Source organism: Canis lupus, chromosome 6, assembly GCF_048164855.1.
Source record: "Canis lupus baileyi chromosome 6, mCanLup2.hap1, whole genome shotgun sequence".
Lineage (NCBI taxonomy): Eukaryota > Metazoa > Chordata > Mammalia > Carnivora > Canidae > Canis > Canis lupus.
The window spans coordinates 43,040,310-43,062,002 of NC_132843.1; the positions used below are offsets into that span (position 1 = coordinate 43,040,310).

Sequence of the window (21,693 nt, forward strand, 5' to 3'; positions counted from 1 at the left end):
CCCTGAGAAGGGATCCATTAGCTGATTCCACCAAGCCCTCAAGGGTGCCTAGAAAGGGGACATGACTCACCCAGCGTCACTCTCCCAGAAGAGGGGGCAAGATCCCCATCTCCACATAGATGCCTCTGCCTGGGAACTGGGAGGGACAGCCCCTACCGAGAGACAGAGAGAGAGAGAGAGAGAGAGAGAGAAGGTCCTGGGGCCCTGGGGAGGTTCTCAGGGGGGGCTTGGCTGCAGGGTGAACCCCTGCCCATCTGACCAGAGACACCTTCCCTGGTTCTCTCTCCCTTTTCTGTTTGCTCTCCTCCGTTCTAGCCTCTTTTCTTCTCCCAAATCCCCCCTGCATGCCCCCGCCCCACCCCCAGGCAGGGAGCCAGGCTGGGGTGAGTCTGTGGCCTGGGCACGACCTGGGCACGCCTTCTCCAGGCAGGTGCAGGATTGGCTTCCATTCTTCACTCTCGTGGGGCTGTGGGCAAAAGACCGGCTCTGAAGCTGCCAGTGTCTTGAAAGTTCTATTAATGTCCCTGCCAGCTCAAGCCAGGCTGCCCTGGCCTTTCACTGCCTGCTCGAACCATCCTTCAATCCGCAGGGAAGTCTGAAAGCCTCTCCTTAGAGACATTAATTAGCTCCCAATTAACATAAAACAGAAGCTCATCCTGGGCACAGAGCAGAGTGAGCTCCAGCTCTGGAGCGTGTACCCCATTTGTCTGCAAAGTAGCCAGACATTCATGACGAGGCTTCGGTCTCTTAACAAAACAAGAAACAGCTCCAGGGGGACTTTATAGAGGGGTCTTTGGAGGTTCATTTGTTTCCTGGGCCTGTCTCTGGAGAGCTCTCACCACTGAGCACAGGGCCCAGCAACTCTGGCTTCAGCTGGCTTACACAGTGCCTTAACCCCGGCACATGGACAGCCCCCGCACGCGGCAGCTCGTGGCTTTAATTAGCAGCTTTGCAACAAATTAGAGCGCCTCCATGGAGCCGAGATGCCAAGATTTCTCTGAGAGAATCATCCTTAGCGAGTGCAGCAGGGGTTTCTGAGGTGAGGGGTGCTGTCACGTGACGTCACTCCTCTGGCCCTGAGAAGAGGACCTTGCTGGCCAGTTCAGGCAACTGGGGTGTCAGTGGGACTTGGGGAGGCAGAAAGCAGGATGTGGTCCCTAAGTGGGCTTTCATTCACACAGCAGGCATCTCACAACACCCACACCGCTGCCTGCATCTGAGGGGTGAGCACTGCAGAGGCTCTCAGCTGAGGCGGATATCAGCCCTGCACACAGGTGGCCCAGGGTGACAAAGCCTCGAGGAGAGCTGCACTCTGGCCAGCTCACTGGGTCCTCTTTTTTCCTGTTTTACCCCCAGCTGCCTGTACAGTCAGGAGACTGTACCCCGGGGTGCAGGGAGGAGGGAGCAGGAGTGCCCAGAGATCATCTCCATGCTGGGCAGGAGGACTTATCCTTTCCCATCTGCTCCTGCCCTAGGTGCAAGCACATGTGCGCATGTGCGTGCGCACACACACACACACACACGTGAATACACTCATGCATAAACACACACATGCAGACGAGCATGCATGCACATGCACACAAATGCACACGAGTGTGCACACATTCACACAATGCACATGTACATGCATACATGCACAAGCGCATGAGTGTACATGCATGCACACATAAGCACACACATGCACATGAACATGCATACGTGCACACATGCACGCACACATGCATTCTCAGATACAGCCGTTGGAAGGGAGGAGTGAGAAAAGAGGAAGACAGGCAGATGGAAGGCCGTGTGACAGGACCCTTGTTCCCTGACCATCACTCAAGCTCTAACAACAAAGCCAGCTGTGGGTCCTGACCATTGCTTTTGAAATATGACTAGTTAGCAAGCACTGAGACTCTTCCATGCTGTTCTGCTAACTGCTGGACAAGAGAGATCGGCTTGTAGGCCATCTGCAGTCTCTCTGGGGGAGAGCCGTTGGTGGAGAACTATATTCAAGCTCACCCCTGGCAGGAGCCCGACAAGCATGAGCTACCCGACAAAGAACACTCCTGCGTTGAGAAATAGTTTGTCCATTTGGGTTTTGAAATGTTGGCATTTCTTTTAAAACAAGGATTTATTTTCCTTTTTTTTTTTTTTAAGGATTTATTTTCCAATTGAATTCTGAAGAAAGGTTTAGGCTTAGGTAGTTTCCTTGGGCCAGAAGGGCCTGAGTCATTTCCCTACTGTCCTGACACTGCAGGAGTCCCGAGCCCAGAGCCCAAGGGGCTTGGCTGGCCTTCCCTGCCACCACCATTGGGGCACAAGTCACTGATGGTCCAGGATTAGAAGAGAGAAGGGGAAGGGCCTCCTTCAGAATCACCCAAGCTGTCCCTCATCCTGCAGCTGCCAGTGTAATTCTCTGCTATTTCATGTCCTACGACGACATTGTCAGCCTCAGGGGCAGATCCGAACTGGCCTCTTATCTCATCTTACAGATGCAGGTGCCCCAACACTTAGACTACCAGCATTGGTGCCCAAACGAGGGGTGCTGATCCACATGTTGATTTTCCTGTCTGCTGGGAGGGCATTTCTTATTTATTTATTTATTTATTTATTTATTTATTTATTTATTTAAGATTTTATTTATTTGAGAGAGAAAGAAAGCCTGAACGGGGGAGGGGTAGAAGGAGAGGGAGAAGTAGATTCCCCACTGAGTGCAGAGCCAGATGCAGGGCTTGGTCCCAGGACCCTAAGATCATGATCTGAGGTGAAATCAAGAGTCGAATGCTAGGACGCCTGGGTGGCTCAGGGGTTGAGCATCTGCCTTCAGCTCAGGATGTGATCCCCGAGTTCCAGGATCGAGTCCTGCTTCTGGCTCCTGCGAGGAGCCTGCTTCTCCCTCTGCCTGTGTCTCTGCCTCTCTTTCTGTGTCTCTCATGAATAAATAAATAAAATCTTAAAAAGAAAAAAAAGAGTTGAATGCTTAACTAACTGAGCCATCCAGGCGCCCTGGGCATTTCTACTTTGAAAAAAACCTGGGAGTATGTAATGAAGCTCCATGTGCTGAATCTGTGCAAACAAATTTAAGAGAGCACAGGCTACTAATGTAATAAGGATGAATGCAAGATGATTCTAATACATCTTCAACAATATAAGCAATCTTTTTTTTATAATAAATTTATTTTTTATTGGTGTTCAATTTACCAACATACAGAATAACACCCAGTGCTCATCCCGTCAAGTGCCCCCCTCAGTGCCCGTCACCCATTCACCCCCACCCCCCGCCCTCCTCCCTTTCCACCACCCCTAGTTCGTTTCCCAGAGTTAGGAGTCTTTATGTTCTGTCTCCCTTTCTGAGATTTCCCACACATTTCTTCTCCCTTCCCTTATATTCCCTTTCACTATTATTTATATTCCCCAAATGAATGAGAACATATAATGTTTGTCCTTCTCCGATTGACTTACTTCACTCAGTATAATACCCTCCAGTTCCATCCACGTTGAAGCAAATGGTGGGTATTTGTCGTTTCTAATAGCTGAGTAATATTCCATTGTATACATAAACCACATCTTCTTTATCCACTCATCTTTTGATGGACACCGAGGCTCCTTCCACAGTTTGGCTATTGTGGCCATTGCTGCTAGAAACATCGGGGTGCAGGTGTCCCGGCATTTCATTGCATCTGTATCTTTGGGGTAAATCCCCAGCAGTGCAATTGCTGGGTCGTAGGGCAGGTCTATTTTCAACTCTTTGAGGAACCTCCACACAGTTTTCCAGAGTGGCTGCACCAGTTCACATTCCCACCAACAGTGTAAGAGGGTTCCCTTTTCTCCGCATCCTCTCCAACATTTGTTGTTTCCTGCCTTGTTAATTTTCCCCATTCTCACTGGTGTGAGGTGGTATCTCATTGTGGTTTTGATTTGTATTTCCCTGATGGCAAGTGATGCGGAGCATTTTCTCATGTGCGTGTTGGCCATGTCTATGTCTTCCTCTGTGAGATTTCTCTTCATGTCTTTTGCCCATTTCATGATTGGATTGTTTGTTTCTTTGGTGTTGAGTTTAATAAGTTCTTTATAGATCTTGGAAACTAGCCCTTTATCTGATACGTCATTTGCAAATATCTTCTCCCATTCTGTAGGTTGTCTTTTAGTTTTGTTGACTGTATCCTTTGCTGTGCAAAAGCTTCTTATCTTGATGAAGTCCCAATAGTTCATTTTTGCTTTTGTTTCTTTTGCCTTCGTGGATGTATCTTGCAAGAAGTTACTGGGGCTGAGTTCAAAAAGGGTGTTGCCTGTATTCTTCTCTAGGATTTTGATGGAATCTTGTCTCACATTTAGATCTTTCATCCATTTTGAGTTTATCTTTGTGTATGTGCAAGAGAATGGTCTAGTTTCATTCTTCTGCATGTGGATGTCCAATTTCCCCAGCAACATTTACTGAAGAGACTTTCTTCCAATGGATAGTCTTTCCTCCTTTATCGAATATTAGTTGACCATAAAGTTGAGGGTCCACTTCTGGGTTCTCTATTCTGTTCCACTGATCTATGTGTCTGTTTTTGTGCCAGTACCACACTGTCTTGATGACCACAGCTTTGTAGTACAACCTGAAATCTGGCATTGTGATGCCCTCAGACATGGTTTTCTTTCTAAAATTCCCCTGGCTATTTTGGGTCTTTTCTGATTCCACACAAATCTTAAAATAATTTGTTCCAACTCTCTGAAGAAAGTCCATGATATTTTGATGGGGATTGCATTAAACGTGTAAATTGCCCTGGGTAACATTGACATTTTCACAATATTAATTCTCCCAATCCATGAGCATGGAATATTTTTCCATCTCTTTGTGTCTTCCTCAATTTCTTTCAGAAGTGTTCTATAGTTTTTAGGGTATAGATCCTTTACCTCTTTGGTTAGGTTTATTCCTAGGTATCTTATGCTTTTGGGTGCAATTGTAAATGGGATTGACTCCTTAATTTCTCTTTCTTCAGTCTCATTGTTAGTGTATAGAAATGCCACTGATTTCTGGGCATTGGTTTTGTATCCTGCCACGCAACCAAATTGCTATATGAATTCTAGCAATCTTGGGGTGGAGGCTTTTGGGTTTTCTATGTAGAGTATCATGTCATCAATATAAGCAATCTATGTGTGTGTGCGTGTGTATGAGATAGAGAGAGAGAGGTTCACATGAGTGGTCAGTCAGTTCAGTGCTTTACCCATCACCCTCTGGGGCACTTAGTCTCCTTCACGGTCCCCCTCCCCCATGCCCTGCCCTCTGGGGTTGGTCGGTCGTGTCCTGGGCTGGAGGATGTCCAGAGCTGAGCCCCGCCCCTGGGCACCAATGCAGGAGGCTGCCATCTCCATCCTAGATCCAGAATCCGGAAGCTGCCTTGCTCTTCCAGATGATGGAACTTACCGCTGTATCTACATCACCTCTTTTTTCTCATGAGAAAAGTTGAAACATACCTACACACAAAAGAGAGAATAGTAAGGAACCCCTGTGTATCCATCTCCGAACTCATGGCCAATCCTGTTTCCTCTGTTCTGCCCACTTGGCTGCTTGCTCATTTGTTTCCTGGAATATTTTATTTTATTTATTTTAAAGATTTTATTTGTTTATGGAGAGAGAGTGTGCATGAGCGGTGGGGAAGGGGAGAAGAAGCAGAGAGAGAATCTCAAGCAGACTCTGCACTGAGCCCAGGGCCCAATACAGGGCTTGATCTCACAACCCTGAGATTATGACCTGAGCCAAAACCAAGAGTCATACACCCAACCGACTGAGCCACCCAGGCGTCCCTGTTTACTGGAGTATTTTAAAGAAATCCTAGATGTCTGGCAGCCCCGGTGGTGGCTCGGTGGTTTAGCACCGCCTTCAGCCCAGGGCCTGATCCTGGAGACCGGGGGTCGAGTCCTATGTCGGGCTCTCTGCATGGAGTCTGCTTCTCCCTCTGCCTGTTTGTCTTTCTGTTTCTCATGAATGGATAAATAAAATCTTTAAAAAAGATAAACAATATTTGTAAAAAAAGAATCCTAGATGTCATGACATTTTGATCATAAATGATCTTAGTCATTTTGAACTGATTTTATATGTTCTTGTGTTAAGATATAACATCGTATCATTATCATACTAGCATAAATTAACTTCTGCCATTATATTATGCAATTATCTAAACCAGCTGATTTGTCCCAATCAGCAGCCACCCAAGGTCTGCAGATTCATTCCCTCGTTAAGTATCCTTGGACCCCTCCACTTTTTTACTTTCCTTACTTAGAGACCCTGGGCTATCTGCCCTGTAGAATGTATTCTGATTTGGAATGAATGCTTCCTTATGATGTCATTTGACTTGTTCTTCCATGTTTCATACTTTCTCTGAGTGTTACTTAGGCAGAGCTGTATGAAGACTGGGGACAGATCTCCTGGAGGAAGGGGTGTGTTGATCAGTGGAGGCATCACACATATAAAAACTTGTGTGCCCAAATGTTACTTGGTCAAATCCCGCATCCCAGCAGGAGGCACAGGGTCCGATTTGTCTCGTCAAGTGGCTTCAGGTCATACCTGCGAGATGGGCTTAGGCAGCTTAGATTCATGATTTCCTTGTAGGTTACAAAATAATGATTTTTCCATTTTCCATCATTTCTTCCAATTTGTTATCTGAGGTAACCTTTTATGAAGAAACATTTCTCTCCTTTTAGTCAATTTTCAGAGTGAAGATTTACCCTAGCAGCCTTGAATTTGACCTGGTAACATTTGGGCAATCAGGTTTTTATATATGTGACACCTCCAATCTACTGCAATTATTATTGTTTTGTGTTGTTCAGATCGTCTCTGCTCAGGTTGGTAGGTACATATTCTGCCCTTCTGATGTGAACACAGGGCTTCCTTTTTTTCAGGTACAACACGGTACCCCAAGCTCCTCTTGGGCATTTCCTGCCCCAGACCTAGAATTGGCAGTTTCTCCAAGGAACCTGCATTACTCTGGGAGAAAATGGTATTTAGAGAACCTGAGCTAGTTACTGGTGGTCGTTACTGCTGCTGGGTCATCATTACCTGCAGACCTGACAGCACTTGGAGCCCACGGTTTTATTTGTTTTCAATTAAACTTTTCATTGAAGCAAAGCACCTCTAACAGGAAAGTGAATAAATCATAAACATTAAACTTGATGACTTTTCACATAGAGTGAGAATGTTTCTTTAATCAGTATCCAGATCATGAGATAGATGATGAGTACCTGGAAAGTCCCCTAATCTCCCCTCCCAGGCACTATCTCCTCACAAGGAAGACTATCTGCCTGATTTCTACCATCATAGATTTTGTTTGGTTTTGAAATGTATGCCAATTTAATTCAAATATAATGGTTTTATTCTCATATTTTTTAAAGGAAAAATTATGAGTTCATAGTGATTATTTCCAATTCAAATGTAAGATTACAGGCTCTTTACTTAACTTTGTTGAATTTATGTTTTCATTTCTTTTCTCTTTGCTGAAAATCAGCTTGGTTTTTAATGAATTCAACACAATTGCTTGTTTGACTTGTTCCACAATATAACTATAATAGTTTCAAAATAGCTATATGCATATTGGGCTAACAGTAAGATTGCTGAGTACAGTATAAAATTTCTTTGTGGTCTGTTTTGTCCTTAGAATATATGCCACCAAGACTGTATAATTGTAATTCCACATTCTAAAGTCATCTGAATAATTATTTTCTCTGTGTTATTAAGCTAGTGACTTGATAAGCAGTGAGGTAAATTTCTTTCCTTTTGTTTTCAGTTTTTTTACTTTTTAATTTTCATTTTTTAAAAAGATTTTATTTATTTATTTATGAGAGACACAGAGAGAGAGGCAGAGACATAGGCAGAGGGAGGAGCAGGCTCCATGCAGGGAACCTGACGTGGGACTCGATCCCGGTTCTCCAAAAACATGCCCTGGGCCAAAGGCAGGCGCTAAAATGGTTAGCCACCTGGGTGTCCCATCAGTTTTTTTAAATTAAAGAATTTTTAAAAGTAATCTCTACTCCCAGTATGGGGCTTGAACTCACAACCTTGAGATCAAGAGTTGCACATTTCCCTAACTGAGCCAGCCAGGTGCCCCTGTTTTTAATTTTTTAAAAAAATATTTACTTATTTTAGAGAGAGTGTGAGAGAACATGAATGAGAGGGGCAAAGGGAGAGAGAATCTCAAGCAGACGTAGGGCTGAATCCCATGACCCTGAGATCACAACCTGAGCCAAAACCAAGAGTCAGATGCTCAACTGTCTATGCCACACAGGTGCCCCACCTGTTTTCAATTCTTAAGACTTGTTTTTTTTTTTTTTTTGCCATTTTTTCCACTTTTAGTTTTTTATTCAAGCAATATTAACATACAGTGTTATGTTAGTTTTAGGTATATTGCCATGTTTAGTTTTTGAAATTATAGATTCAAAGTCAAAACTATATAACAGGATATATTCTGAGAAGTCTGGCTTCCATCTCTAGCTCCTGCATCCTGCTCTCTCACCCTGCTTAGGTAACTTTTACTAACACAAGTGATTTTTATTATTTAGTTTATCTATTCATTAATTTAAAAAAAACCATAAGCAAGTATGTATTCATATTGTCACTCTTCCCAGTATTTCTCTTCCCCTTTGACCTGGGTTGGTTCTGTGGCTGCTTTAACCAATAGAATGAGGGCAAGGGATGCTCTGCCAACTGGCAACTTTCATTTCCTCCTTGGTAAGCTCACCCTTGGGATTTAGGATTCAGCTGCCAAGTGTGAAAGCCCAAGCTAGCCGTGTGGAGACAGAGAGGCCCCAGCCTCCCAGCCCTCCTTGCCAAGGCACCAGGCATGTGTGTGAGTCACCTTGGCTGGTCTAGCCCCACCACCATCTGATGCCAGCAGCACCATAGGTTCATGAGAGAGAATTAATCTTTGTTGATGTGCTGAGCCACTAAGTTTTGGGATGGTTTGTTATGTTATGCAGCAGTAGATAATCAAAACTTTTTTTTTTTTTAAATGCAGAGGGAAGCATTCTAGTTGCATGACTCTGCACCTTGCACTGATCACTTAATGTATACTGGAGATCATGGTGTTGCCCATGGGTACTCATCTTTGTGATGACCCAGGCTGCAGATGGATAGGAGAGATTCAGAAAGGCTGAGTGACTTGCCCAGGGCTGCACAGCCAGCATACGATCCGCTAGAGCAGCCATAACAAAACACCTAATGACAGCAATTCACTTCCTCACAGTTCCAGAGGTTGGAAGGCCAAGTCCAGGGAGCCAGCAGGCTTGGTTTCTTCTGAGCCTCTCTCCTTGCCTTACAGATGAATCCCTTCTGACATGGTCTCTCCCCTGTGTCCTCACGTTCCTGGTGTCTCTCCCTGGGGCCCAGATTCCCTCCTCCTCCAGGGGCCCTTCACACTGGAGGAGGGCCTACCCTCTTGACCTCATTTGGACTGAATCATCTCTTTAAAGGCCCTGTCTCCAAACCAGTTGTGTCCTGGGATGCTGAGAGTTAGGACTTCAACATGAGACTTCTGGCGGATGCAAGGATTTGCCACTGTCTCCAATCTGCCACATTGGTTTTTGACTCGTCCCTTCCCTTTGTGAGGCTGCTGGAGACGCTGCATAATACATTTATCATCTCTCAGATACGAATGTGACCGGGGAGAATTACAGATATTAAAGAGCTGGTTTTGAAAGTATAAGACAGAGAGAGGGGGCCTCTCCCCACCCCACCCCCTACAAGTAGTTCAAGAGAGCTATTTTGGGGGAGAATTCTGATACCAGGTTAAAGAGTACAGTTCTTTTTTTTTTTTTTAAAGATTTTATTTTTAATTTTTTAATTTTTAATTTATTTACTCATGAGAGACACACAGAGAGAGGCAGCGATATAGGCAGAGGGAAAAGGAGGCTCTATGCAGGGAGCTCGATGCGGAACCCAATCCCAGGACCCTGGGGTCATGACCTGAGCCAAAGACAGATGCTCAACCACTGAGCCACCCAGGTGCCCCAGGATGGCAGGAGGCCAGTTCTTTTACTGGGATTGCTTCTGTGTTGATGATGGCCATTTTGTTGAAGCCCTGTTTATTTACTTCTATTTTCTTAATTGGGAAAAATTAAAAGACATTAGGTGAGGCATGATTGTTCCTCCAAATATTTTCTTAAAAGATTTTATTTATTTATTTGAGAGAGAGAGTCAGAGAGCTCACAGAGGCAGAGGAAGAAGCAGACTTCCCACCAAGCAGGGACCCCAGGATCATAACCTGAGCAGAAGGCAGGTACTTAAGTGATTGAGCTGCCCAGGCACCCCTGTTCCTTCAAGTATTAATACCAGCTGTCTCTGAGTAGAAGAACCATGGGTTATTTCTCTTTCTCTCTTCTTTTAGAGGGCTAGAGAGAGAGAATTCGTGTGTGAGCAGGGGGAAGGGCAGAGAGAGAATCCCAAGCAGACTCCCCATTGAGGGCAGAGCCTGATGCAGGGCTCCATCTCATGACCCTAAGATTATGACCTGAGCCAAATATCAAGAGTCAGATTTTTTAAAAATGTATTTATTCATGAGAGACACAGAGAGAAGCAGAGACACAGGCAGAGAGAGGAGCAGGCTCCTTGCAGGGACCCCCATACAGGACTCTATTCCAGGAGTCCAGGATCATGACCTGAGTCAAAGGCAGACACTCAACCACTGAGCCACCCAGGTGCCCCAAGAGTCAGATGTTTATCAACTAAGCCCCCCAGGTGTCCCAAATTTCTCTTTTTAAAACTTTCCCATGTTTCTCTCCTCTGTCATTTCCCTCCCTCCTCCCTTCTCTCTTCTCTCCCTTCCTACTTTCTTTTCTTCTCTCCTTCTAGTATGAAAGGAAAGAAAGGGCAAGAGGAAAAAAAGCACAAGCCTTTCTCTCTAGGGGACCAGCCACCTCATGATACGACTCCTCGGACTTCAGGAACCCCTTAGGTCGTGCTGAGTCGCTGTGTGGAGTCCCAAGCGGAGCCTGGCTTGGTTGCCAGCACATGGGGCCCCCTGGCTTTCCACGAGGGAGCGGGCAGGGGGGATCAGGTGGCCTGTGTGGCTTAGGTTTGTGCTGCTGGAGATGAGAGGAGGGAAGCCAGCAATGCCCTGGGTGCAGGGCGGGAGGCGGCACAGGTGCAGGTGTTTTCCTGCTCTTGGACTTCACGGCCTGGAGGGCTTCCCGGAGCCTCTCACTGGGGCCGCGGGGCTGGGAGGACCGCAGAGCTGCTGGAGGCAGGGCCCTGCCCGGGGAGCCGCCCGAGCCGAGCAGCACCTATCAGCAGGGACACATAGTGCTGAGTGCTTGCACCCGGAGTTGCCAGCTCAGAAGCAAATTGAGAAAGTTGCATGTCAATGATGACCGTAGCGCCTTCACCTAGGAGCCCACAACTTGGGATAACTTTGCTGTACACGAACTTTCTCCTAAGAAACTCGGCAGCCTTCTGCGCTTTGCCTAAACCCACCTGTCAGATCCAGCCAGCTCTGGGCTTTCAGGAGCCACCTGCCAGGCCGTGGGGTGCTGGCAAAGTCTCACAGGTGTGTGGGACACCCGTGGATCACTCTGAGGAGTCAAAGAGGGAAGGTGCTGGGGGAATAGAACCAGAAACGTATCCAGGTCTTTTTATTTTTTTCTTTTAACATTTTATTTATTTATTCATGAGAGATGCGCAGAGGGAGAAGCAGGCTCCCTGCGAGAAGCCCTATGTGGGACTCTCGTTTGCCAAAGGCAAACGCTCAACTGCTGAGCCCCCCAGGTACTCCCCAGGCCTTTTTAAAGAAACAAGACAGAGGGTACCTAGGTGCCTCAGTGGTTAAGCGTCTGCTCTGGGCTCAGGTCATGATCTCGGGGTCCTGGGATTGAGTCCCGTGTTGGGCTCCCTGCTCAGTGCCGAGTCGCTTCTTCCTCTCCCTCTGCCCTCCCCTAACTCATGCTCTCTCTCTCTTCTCTTGAATAGATAAAATCTAAAAAAAAAAATAAGACAGATTTTTACATTTTGGTGACTATGATGTCGACCCACAAGAATACGCTACAAAAATAAGTTTTAAGGACTTGATATTTAAATGCTTAGGGAAACAAAGCACTCCTCACCAGCTGTCATTGATTACTTATTAAAAATGAGGGATGCCTGGGTGGCTCAGCAGTTGAGCGTCTGCCTTTGGCTCGGAGCATGATCCTTGGGTCTCGGAATCGAGTCCCATATCAGGCTCCTTACAGGGAAGCCTGCTTCTCCCTCTGCTATGTCTCTACCTCTCTCTGTGTCTCTCATGAATAAATAAATAAAATCTTCTTAGAAAACGAGCTTTCAGGGATTTCTGTGCAAAGAGATTAAAGCTGAATGCTAGTACCTTCCTCCGCTGATGCTGACACTAAACCCAAAGACTTTATCAGAAGGAAAATTATGGGCCCATCTCACTCAAGAATATAGATACAAAAACACTAAATAAAATATTGGTAAATAAAACACCAACACAGCATTAAATAATACACTACATGTAAGTTAGGTTTATCCTGGAGGTTTGGGACAGTTCAACACCAGAAAACTGCAGATATAACTTTACCCTAGTAGCAGACTAAAGGGGAAAAGCCATCTAATCAGCTCAGTCTATGCAATAGATTTATTTTTGATAAATTTTAACATGATTCATGCTAAAAATTTTCTAAGGAATACAGGTCAAGTTCTTTGATAACAGGTATCTATAAAACACTAACATAAGATCCTTGTAAGGGGAAAAATAGATGCATTTTCTTTAGATCCAGGAGTGAGACCAGGACCCCTCCATCACAAGGTTTACTATCCTCAAGCATGTGGGCAGTTCTGCAGGACCAGAGAAGAGGAGGGACATGAAGACTGGAAGTAAGGGCACCTGGGTGGCTCAGTGGTTGAGCGTCTGCGTTCCACTCAGGGTGTGATCCCAGGGTCCTGGGATTAAGTCCCACATCAGGCTCCCTGAGGGGAGCCTGCTTCTCCCTCTGACTGTGTCTCTGCCTCTCTCTGTCTCTCAATGAATAAATAAAATCTTAAAAAAAAAAACCCAAAAAACAAAATAAAACCCTTTCATCAGGGCCAGCAATTTCCAGGCCCCACTGCGCCCTGTTGGCCCGAGAGCTCCAGTGTGATCCCACCTCCCTCTCCGGCTCCTCACCCCCCTCTGTGGACACTCACACTCTGTGGACAGAGGACCACTCCTCGGGCTCTCTCCCCGCTGGGCCCCCGCACAGGAGGCAGTATCAGTCGGGGCTGGGTGTAGCCGTACATGACAACACCAACACACAGGTGGTTAATATTTTGTTATTATTTTTAAAAAGATTTTATTTATTTATTCATGAGAGACACAGAGAGAGAGAGAGAGAGAGAGAGAGAGAGAGAGAGGCAGGCTCCCAGCCACACAGGTAGTTTAAATGCGACCTTTACCCTTTCACATGTGAAAGCAGCTGGAAGGAAGGCTCTCCAGGGCTGGTGCTGCTCCACGGCTGCCCCGGACGCAGGCTCCTTTCAGCTTTCTGCCCTGTCGTTCTTGGCAGTTAGCTTCCCTCCTGAGGTTCACTTCGCGGTACAAAATGGCTGCTGGAGTTCAGGCCATCGGGTCCATGTTCAAGGCGGGAAAATGGAGGAACCAGGCTGCATCTCTTAGGTGAGACAGGACTCCTTCTAAGAAACCCTATACACTTCCATGTATATCTCATTCGCTATTAGCCACGAGGGGGGCTGGGAAATGCCGTCTCTTAGCCAGATGCTGCCCACCGGAATAAGATGGTTCTCTAATTTTAAGGATGAAGAGATGGACACATACGAATCAGGAACAAGTAAACTCTTCCACTCAGTGTCCTTCCTCCCTTTTGGATTGCTCTATTGGCCCATTAGCTCTCCACTCAGACAGAGCTTCCCCTAGGTCCTGCTCTGGCCTGAGACTCACTGGTTGTTGTACCACCTGGCACCTGTTGGCTCACCTGTCCCGCTCTCCTCATCAACACTGAGCTCCAGGGAGGTAGGGGCTGTGGGTGCTCCAAGCATGCTTCTGGAGGCTGGGCCAATGTTCTTTCCAGAACATTTCACACTAAATCTCCCTGTTCACGATGCTCTTACAGACCTCCACTGATCTTGCTGTGTTTTTACTTCTGAATCCATTACCACAAAAATGTACCCAAACCACCTCTTCCTCCTCCTCCTCCTCCTCCTCCTCCTCCTCCTCCTCCTCCTCCTCCTTCTTCTTCTTCTTCTTCTTCTTCTTCTTCTTCTTTTTTTTTTTTTTTTTGAAAGAAACAGCATCTCTTCCCAAACCCCTGGGGATGGTGCATGATTTGAACCCTCACAGTTCTGGGGAACAACCAGAATATCCAAAACAGCATTCACGCATGTCTGGCTGGCAGTTTGTAGGGTAATAAAATAAGAAGTAATTTAGAAGCGGCAAAGAACTTGAACTGAACCATAATTCCATTTGGTGCAGAGAACCAAGCTGTTCTGGATAATCTGTCAACCGGCCAGGCCTCTCTGACTTGCTTAAGCCAACAGCTCCCACATCCTCCCCATCTCTGACTGGCTTCTTCGGATTCAAATTTTAAGCGGCAGGGCTCCCAGTGTTCCCAGTAAAGACGTCACCTCCCTCCCAGCTGAGCCAGCTGATCTGTTTTCTTTGCAAGTGGCTGACCTGGGTTGAAAATGCTCAGCCGGCCATACGATCCGGAAACTTGCTCCTAGAAAAAGCCTATCAGTGCTTTTCAGTAGTATCTATCACAGCAAAACAACCCACTTTGAAATGCAGTGGGTTAAAATAACAATTTATTATTTCTTCTGATTCTGTAGGCTGGCTGGGCCCAGTCGGGTGGTTGCTGGGGTGACTCAAACACTGGTGTCCCACTGGGGCCCACCTGTGGCTGGCATGGCCATGGTGGCTTCTCATCTCCCCACCCCCTCACACATGGCCTTGCACCATTCAACCCCTACCTTGAGTCCCCAGCATGGCAGCTGGCATTCGAGAAGGGACTTTCTAAGGAGCAAACCCCAGTTTGTGAGGGCTTGTCAGGCCTCATGCCAGCTAATATCCTAGTGGCCAAAGCAGGTTACATGGCCAGACTGGGAGTCATGAGCCAGGGGAACTTGCAGGCCATGATCCTGGGAGGCATGGGTCCCTGGGCCACCGTGTAGCAGTCTACACCTCTGAGGACAGTGGGGAGCTCATAGTATAGGCCATAGAGGACTCACTCCTGAGACCCAGAGGCAGGGCCAGTGGGAGATGGAGAGCTTTCATGGGAGCTGCTCAGCAAGCCGATGTCTGCTTTGTAAGATAATGAGTTCCTTGTCTTGGGAAGCATCCAAAGAGAGCCTGGAGTACCTCTTGGTGGGGATGGACTGAGTTGGCGGGGGGCTGGACCAAATGACCATAAGTTCCTTTGAACCTGGTCTGTTTACTGCCCTTTGTGGCAGGCCAAGCACATCGCCTCCCAGCTGGCGGGTCCCTGTGTCAGGGCACTTGCTGGGGGAGAGGGGGCAGCAGGGATCTTGGCCTGCAGTGGGAAAGAGCTCAGGGGCTGAAATCATAGGGACTCATCTCTGTGAATTGTGTTCTCATGGATGACAGTCGAGTGAGTAGGTGGCCCTTCTTGTCCTGGCCGACCCTGGGGGACACAGGCAGGAGGGATGCCAGGGTGGCCACCCCTGGGAGTGCCGAGGGAGGGGCAGGGCACCAGGCCAGATCTGATGGGATCTTCCCCTACGGCCCAGCGCGATGCAGGGAGGACACCCTCCTCACTGCAGTTCGGGAGAAAGCTTTCAGGGGAGCAGATCCCACAGACATGGGCTCTTTCCACCTCAAGACAGAAATAGAGGAGGGTCAGCAAGGTGGTCAGGGTTAGGCCTCCTGCCCCAGGCTGTCTCCCTGCCCCAGGTGTCACCCTCTGCCCTGGGCCGTCCTCTTGCCCTGGGGCCGCCTCCTGCCACGGGCTGCCCTCCTGCCCTAGGTCACCCCCTGCCCTGGGCTGCCTCCTGCCCCAGGCTGCCCCCCCCAGGTCACCCCCCTGCCCCAGGTCCTCTCCCCACCCCAGGCGGCCCCCCCACCCCACACCCCAGGCAGCCTTCCCTCCCTTACGTTTTCTATCGCTATCACAGATGGCCACAAGTTTGAGGACACGAACCAGCACACGTTATTCTCTCATAGTGTTGGTGGGTCAGGAGCCTGGGCTCCACTGGCCTGAGTCCTTTGCTTGGGGGCTCACCAGCTGCAATTTGCATGTTACCTCCTCTCCTTCTCTCTGGAGCTGTAAGGATTTTCTCTCCTGGCAGCTTTGTGACTGAGGGCTCCTGCTTTTTGCTGGCTTTGGCTGGAGGCTGTCTTCAGCTCCCTGCCATGTGGGCCTCCTTGACATGGCCTTGGGCTTCATCAAGCCTACAGGAAGAGCTTCTCACCTTGGGGAGGGCCCTGTCTTCCTGGAAGGGCTTTCACCTGATTAGGTCAGGCCCATCCAGGGCAACCTCTCTTTAACTCAAAATCAACTGATTTGGCACCTTAATTACATCGGCAAAATCACTCTAAGGTTGCCATGTTCTATTGGCTAGAATAAGTCACATGTTCCACCCAGGCTCAAAGGAAGGGGTGTGAACAACAGGGGATGGAAATCGTGGAGGCCTTCCAGGCTGCATCCCTCACATCCTCTTTGGGAAACCCCCAGGCTCCAGACCCCTAATTCCTCTCCCTGCATGCTGGGCCCTCTGCTCCCTGCCTTCCTCCACATGCCCAGCTCCTCCAGATTGCTCTTCTCAGCTGGTAATGGGTTTAGATGCCCACCTACTTAGTGACTCTATGAGGTCATCTCTCGGAAGGTTCTGGGGGCATGCTTCCCTCCTACCGCCACCCCAGAAGACAACTAGCCTGATAAACCCCCTTCACTCCATGTGTCTCTGCTTTGCAAATGAGATGACAAGCTGGTACCAAGGGAATTGTCCTAGTCTACTCCATAAAGTGTTTGTGTTGACAGTGGTAATACGTACCCAGAAAGGAGAAACTCAGTTTTCTACCTTCCTGTGTATGGAAAAACCGAGTCCTCCCTTCCCTGTTTCTTCCCCGTGTTTCTCCTTTTCTACTCATGCTGAACACATACTTCTGCCACTTCTGGTCCTCGAATGCAACACCAACTGTGTGTCCTATGACATGGCTCAGTATGCTGTCGACCCAGAGATTGCATCATGCCCTGCAGGGCTCGGTCCCACAAGATCGCCCCCCATCCCCACGTCCACTTGGGACACATTGCAAGTCCAGGCTGTCACCTAGGCTTCTGACCAACCCGTTATAGATCAGAGGTTCCAAGGATCCCCTCATTGCTAGAACAGTTCACAGAACTTGGGAAATATGTTTACCAGTATATTAAAGGATGTAAAAGAGATGAATAGCCCAATGCAGGGGTACATAGGGTGAAGTCTGGGAGGGTCCCAATCCCAAGAGCTTCTGTCTCGGTGGAGGTGGGGTGTGTCCCCTCCCCTGTGGTCAAGTCATTCCTCTTAATGGCAGTCAAAAGACTCTCCTGTCACCCAAGAAGTTGACAAGGGTTTCAGGAGCCCTGAGTCACAAATGGAGGTCAAAGAACCCTTATTACAGGGTTATAGGAGCCGGGGGCAGAGAAATATATATATATTTCCTACGACCTTGCAGTACCATTTATTGAGCACTTACTATGTGCAGCCATCGTGCTGAGTCCTCTCGAGGAAGTCCTCATGCCGACTTTACAAGCTGGGTACTGTTGTTGTCCTTGTCTTTAAGGTATGGAAACTGAGTCCCTGAGAGTCTCTGTCCTTTGCTCCATGTCACATGGTTGGTGAGAGGCAGGAGTAGGATCGTCTTCCATGGAGTGTCAGACATGACACTGCTCACCATGGGCCTGGGTTGCAAATGCAAGTGTCTCTGGTACCCATCCCTAAACTGCAGCTCCCAGGGGTCCTGGAGTGGGGGGGGCGGTTGGGCACCGGGCAGGAGGAGCTGCCCCTGGGCACAGTCCAAGGGCTTCCTGGGAGGCCATTTGTGGCAGGCAGCCCCAGGGCCCCCCAGAAGCCTGGGAGGTACTGACATAAGAGCTGCCTGCCTAGGAGGGAAACAAACTAACCCACGCCCATGAACCGAACGCCAGGAGAGACCAGTCTGTGGTGCCTACCAGAATCACAGAGCTTCGTGTCCCCATGTGTCATCACAGGAGACATGAGACCACACAACTCTGTAGAGTGGCCCTGGCCCTGGCCTGCTGCCCCTGGAGGCACTGGGAGCCCAGCTGAAGGGGTCACTGGCAGGGTCGGGGGTACCAGGCCAAGCTGCCCGGTTTTAGGGCCAGAGGGAGTTCAGTTGAGACACTTGGAGGCAGGTCAGTAAGAAGACACAGGGTATCGTCTCCGCATGACACACGTCTTCAGTGAGGAGAGGAGGTCTGGGGCTGGCAGCCCCTGCCTTCTAGGTGGGCGGCTTTGTGGTTGATTGCTTCTCTTCGTTTCATTTTACAGTTCTTTCTTTCAAAGGTTTTATTTATTTATTTATTTATTTATTTATTCATTCATTCATTCATTCATTCATTCATTCATTCATTCATGAAAGACACACAGAGAGGCAGAGACACAGGCAGAGGGAGAAGCAGGTTCCCTGCGGGGAGTGTGATGCGGGACTCGATCCCAGGACCCTGGGATCATGACCTGAGCCTAAGGCAGATGCTCAGCCACGGAGCCACCCAGGCGCCCCTACAGTTCCTTCCCTCTACTCTCCCTCCTCCCTTCCCTTCTATTAACCCCACTCTAGTTAAGTGTTACATCAGGCTCAGGTGTAGACTATAGTGATTCGACAAGTCTACACATCACACCATGCTTTTCACGAGAGGCGCGCGCCTTCATCCCCATCATCCATTCCACTCTGATTGCCAGAGGTGAGTGAGTGTAAGGGTGCAGGAGCCACCTCATGCCCTGGCATGGATTACCTTTAGGGTGGAAGGCACCCACCCTCTCTGTCTCTTTACTCCCACCTCCCAAACCCAGTTCTCTCCTTTCTTCTCCCTGGCTCCTCTCATCCTCTGGCGACTCATCGGTTCTAGGACACCCACAGCTTCCGAGAAGACAGGAATGGCTTGGGGGACTCCGGGAAGCTGAGTGAGGAAATCGCGGAGACATATGAATTGATTGGTGCCTGCATGAGTGGGCGAAGTCAGTTCACATTGAACGAACACTCAGGGTGTGCAGCCTCTGTTTACAGCCTGGGAGTGGGGGGTGTTGCAGGGAAGAGGGTGGGGGTGGGGCAGAAGGCTCCAGAGGTCCAAGCTGGATGGCAAGGGGCCTCACAGGAGGGCCGGGTGAGTGGTCAGGGTGCCTGCCTCAACCAGGCAGCCTGCTTCTGGAGAGGGAGAGGGGAAAGAGGCTGATTTTTAGTTTCCAAAGTATCTTCTCATCTGTCCTCCTAGCACAAGTGTGCCTCCCACCCCCCTCCCCCGGCCCCGCTCTGGTCCCTAACCCACTGCTGTGTCCCCCTGCTGTCTGCGGTCCCTTCCTGTTTGGTTGGGAATAGCCCAGACCAAATGCAGAGTTTCCAGACTAGTTCCAGGCTGGCCAGCTCTCAGAGGGCCTCTGCTGCCCCTGTACCCAAGTGGAGGGAAAGAATTATTACCTACGGAGGAGGAAGGGTTCTCCTGAGTGGGAGGATGATGCTCTGCACAAGTCTTGTCCCCCCCAGAGACCTTCTTCTCTGTGACCTTTAGGGTCCTGACTTCCAGCCTGAGGCCAGATGTCTGTTGTGACCCCCACAGCCTTTAGCCTTGGGGACAGGTGGGGAGGAGAACAGCAGGTAGCCAGTCACCTGTGGCCAGGGCCTGGCCAGACAGACCCCAGGGGAAGAAGAGGTCAGGTATTCTGAGGTCACCTCATTTGTCCTGTCACTGTGCTTTATTGCCTGAGTCTTTGGCTGTAAATACGCAAACCTAATCTCCACCAGATGTAATCAGGAGAGCTGATCTATAGATTGATTACAACTTGATGGATTTATTAGGAGCAGCGTGGAACTGGTAAGCGGCAGGCCAAGTGAGGCTGGCCTGCTGTTTGGACATGGGACAGAAGGCCAGCCAGCAGGCTGGTGGAGGGGGAGCTGGAGTGCAGGAGAGAGGGGTGGCAGGAACCCTGGGGATGGGAGGCAGGGGGCCCCAGGGCAGGTAGGAAGGCAGTACAAGTGGACCGTGTAAACACGAGGGAGAGCTCCGGGACCCATGTGGCCCCTCTCGTTACTTCACTCTGCTGAGCCACGACATGTCCGTCTGTGAAGTGGGCACAAGGAATGCCTTGTTCACAGGGTGGCCGCGAAGGTAAAGGGAGAGCAAATGTGTGGAACAGCTGGATGCGGGGCCCGCTACACAGAAAGGGTGCAGGGGGGCAAGGGATGGAAGGAAGGGGAGAGAACGGCAACACACAGAACAGCTGCAGGAACACAGGGCTGGTGGGCATGGGCTCTTGCTGTCGGAACTGCCAGGGAGGGGCTGCTGTGTGCCCCCCCCCCCATGGGCTCCTCTTCACCCACCAGCAGAAGGGTTCCCAGCCTCCCTCGTCATTGGACGAGACCATGTGACAGTTTATGCCCAGCAGAGACCAGTGGGAGTGATGGAGGCACAGCCCAGGGGTGCCTTGCAAAGGAGGGAGTGTGCTCTCCTTCCCCCTCCCCTGGCTGGTGCGCCATTCCAGCCACGTGGATAGGGGAACATCCCAGGAATGGCAGAGCATCAAGACAGAAGGAACCGGGCTCCCTGACGCAGAGGACACCATGTGAGCATCGCCAGTCCTGGTCACTTAGCAGAACTGAGCTACTTTACTGACCTAGAATTTTATGAAATAGAGAAATAAACCAACATCTTGGTGAGGCAAGTCTGAGGCTGCATCTCTCACATGCAGCCCAGTTATTTCTAACTCAGTGCTGTCCACCCAAACTTCCTGAGAGGGTGCAAATGGTCTCCATGTGTGCCATCCAATATGGCAGGCACTGGGCCCATGTGGCCACAGAGCACTTGAATGGTGGCCGGGGCAGCTGGGTAACTGAAGCGTAAATTTACTACTGAATTTTAATTAATTTAACTTTACATAGACACAGATGGCTAATGGCTCCCATACTGAGCCACTACATAGTACTAGTACAACATACTAGGACTACAGACTACTACTACGTACTACTAGTATTTTATACTATGACTACTACATTCTACTACTACCACTACCTACTATTACTACTACTATAACACATTACTACATACTACTGCTATATAGTACTAGTAATATTACATATTATGACTATTACATATACTGCCATGAGGTACTACCACATAGTACTGGTACCACTACATGCTATTACAACATACTACTATTCCATACTACCACATACTATTACTACATGCTATTAGTAGCTACTACATAGTACTACTATATATCACCATATACTTGTACCAAACACTACTACTACATACTTCTACATACTATTCCATACTATATCCTACTACATATTGCTACACACTACTAGTATACCTACCACATACTACTATGATGACATACTACCACATGTTACTTATATACTACTACATACTACTACACAGTATATACTACTACATACTACTACAATATACTATTACATACTACAACAACTACTACATACCACAACTGTTGCTGCTACGATTACATACCACTGCTACTACATACTACTACCATATACTATTATATACTATGTACTCTTACTACTACTA

General features: G+C 48.5%; 1 long non-coding RNA gene across 1 annotated transcript; it reads left to right on the top strand.

Annotated features, from left to right (window-relative positions):
• The first annotated feature begins 6,316 nt into the window (after positions 1-6,316).
• On the top strand, positions 6,317-7,150 carry LOC140634705 (uncharacterized). The gene is made up of 2 exons (XR_012032095.1): positions 6,317-6,405; positions 6,868-7,150. It is a non-coding gene; the product is annotated as an uncharacterized lncRNA (long non-coding RNA).
• The last annotated feature ends 14,543 nt before the right edge of the window (positions 7,151-21,693 follow it).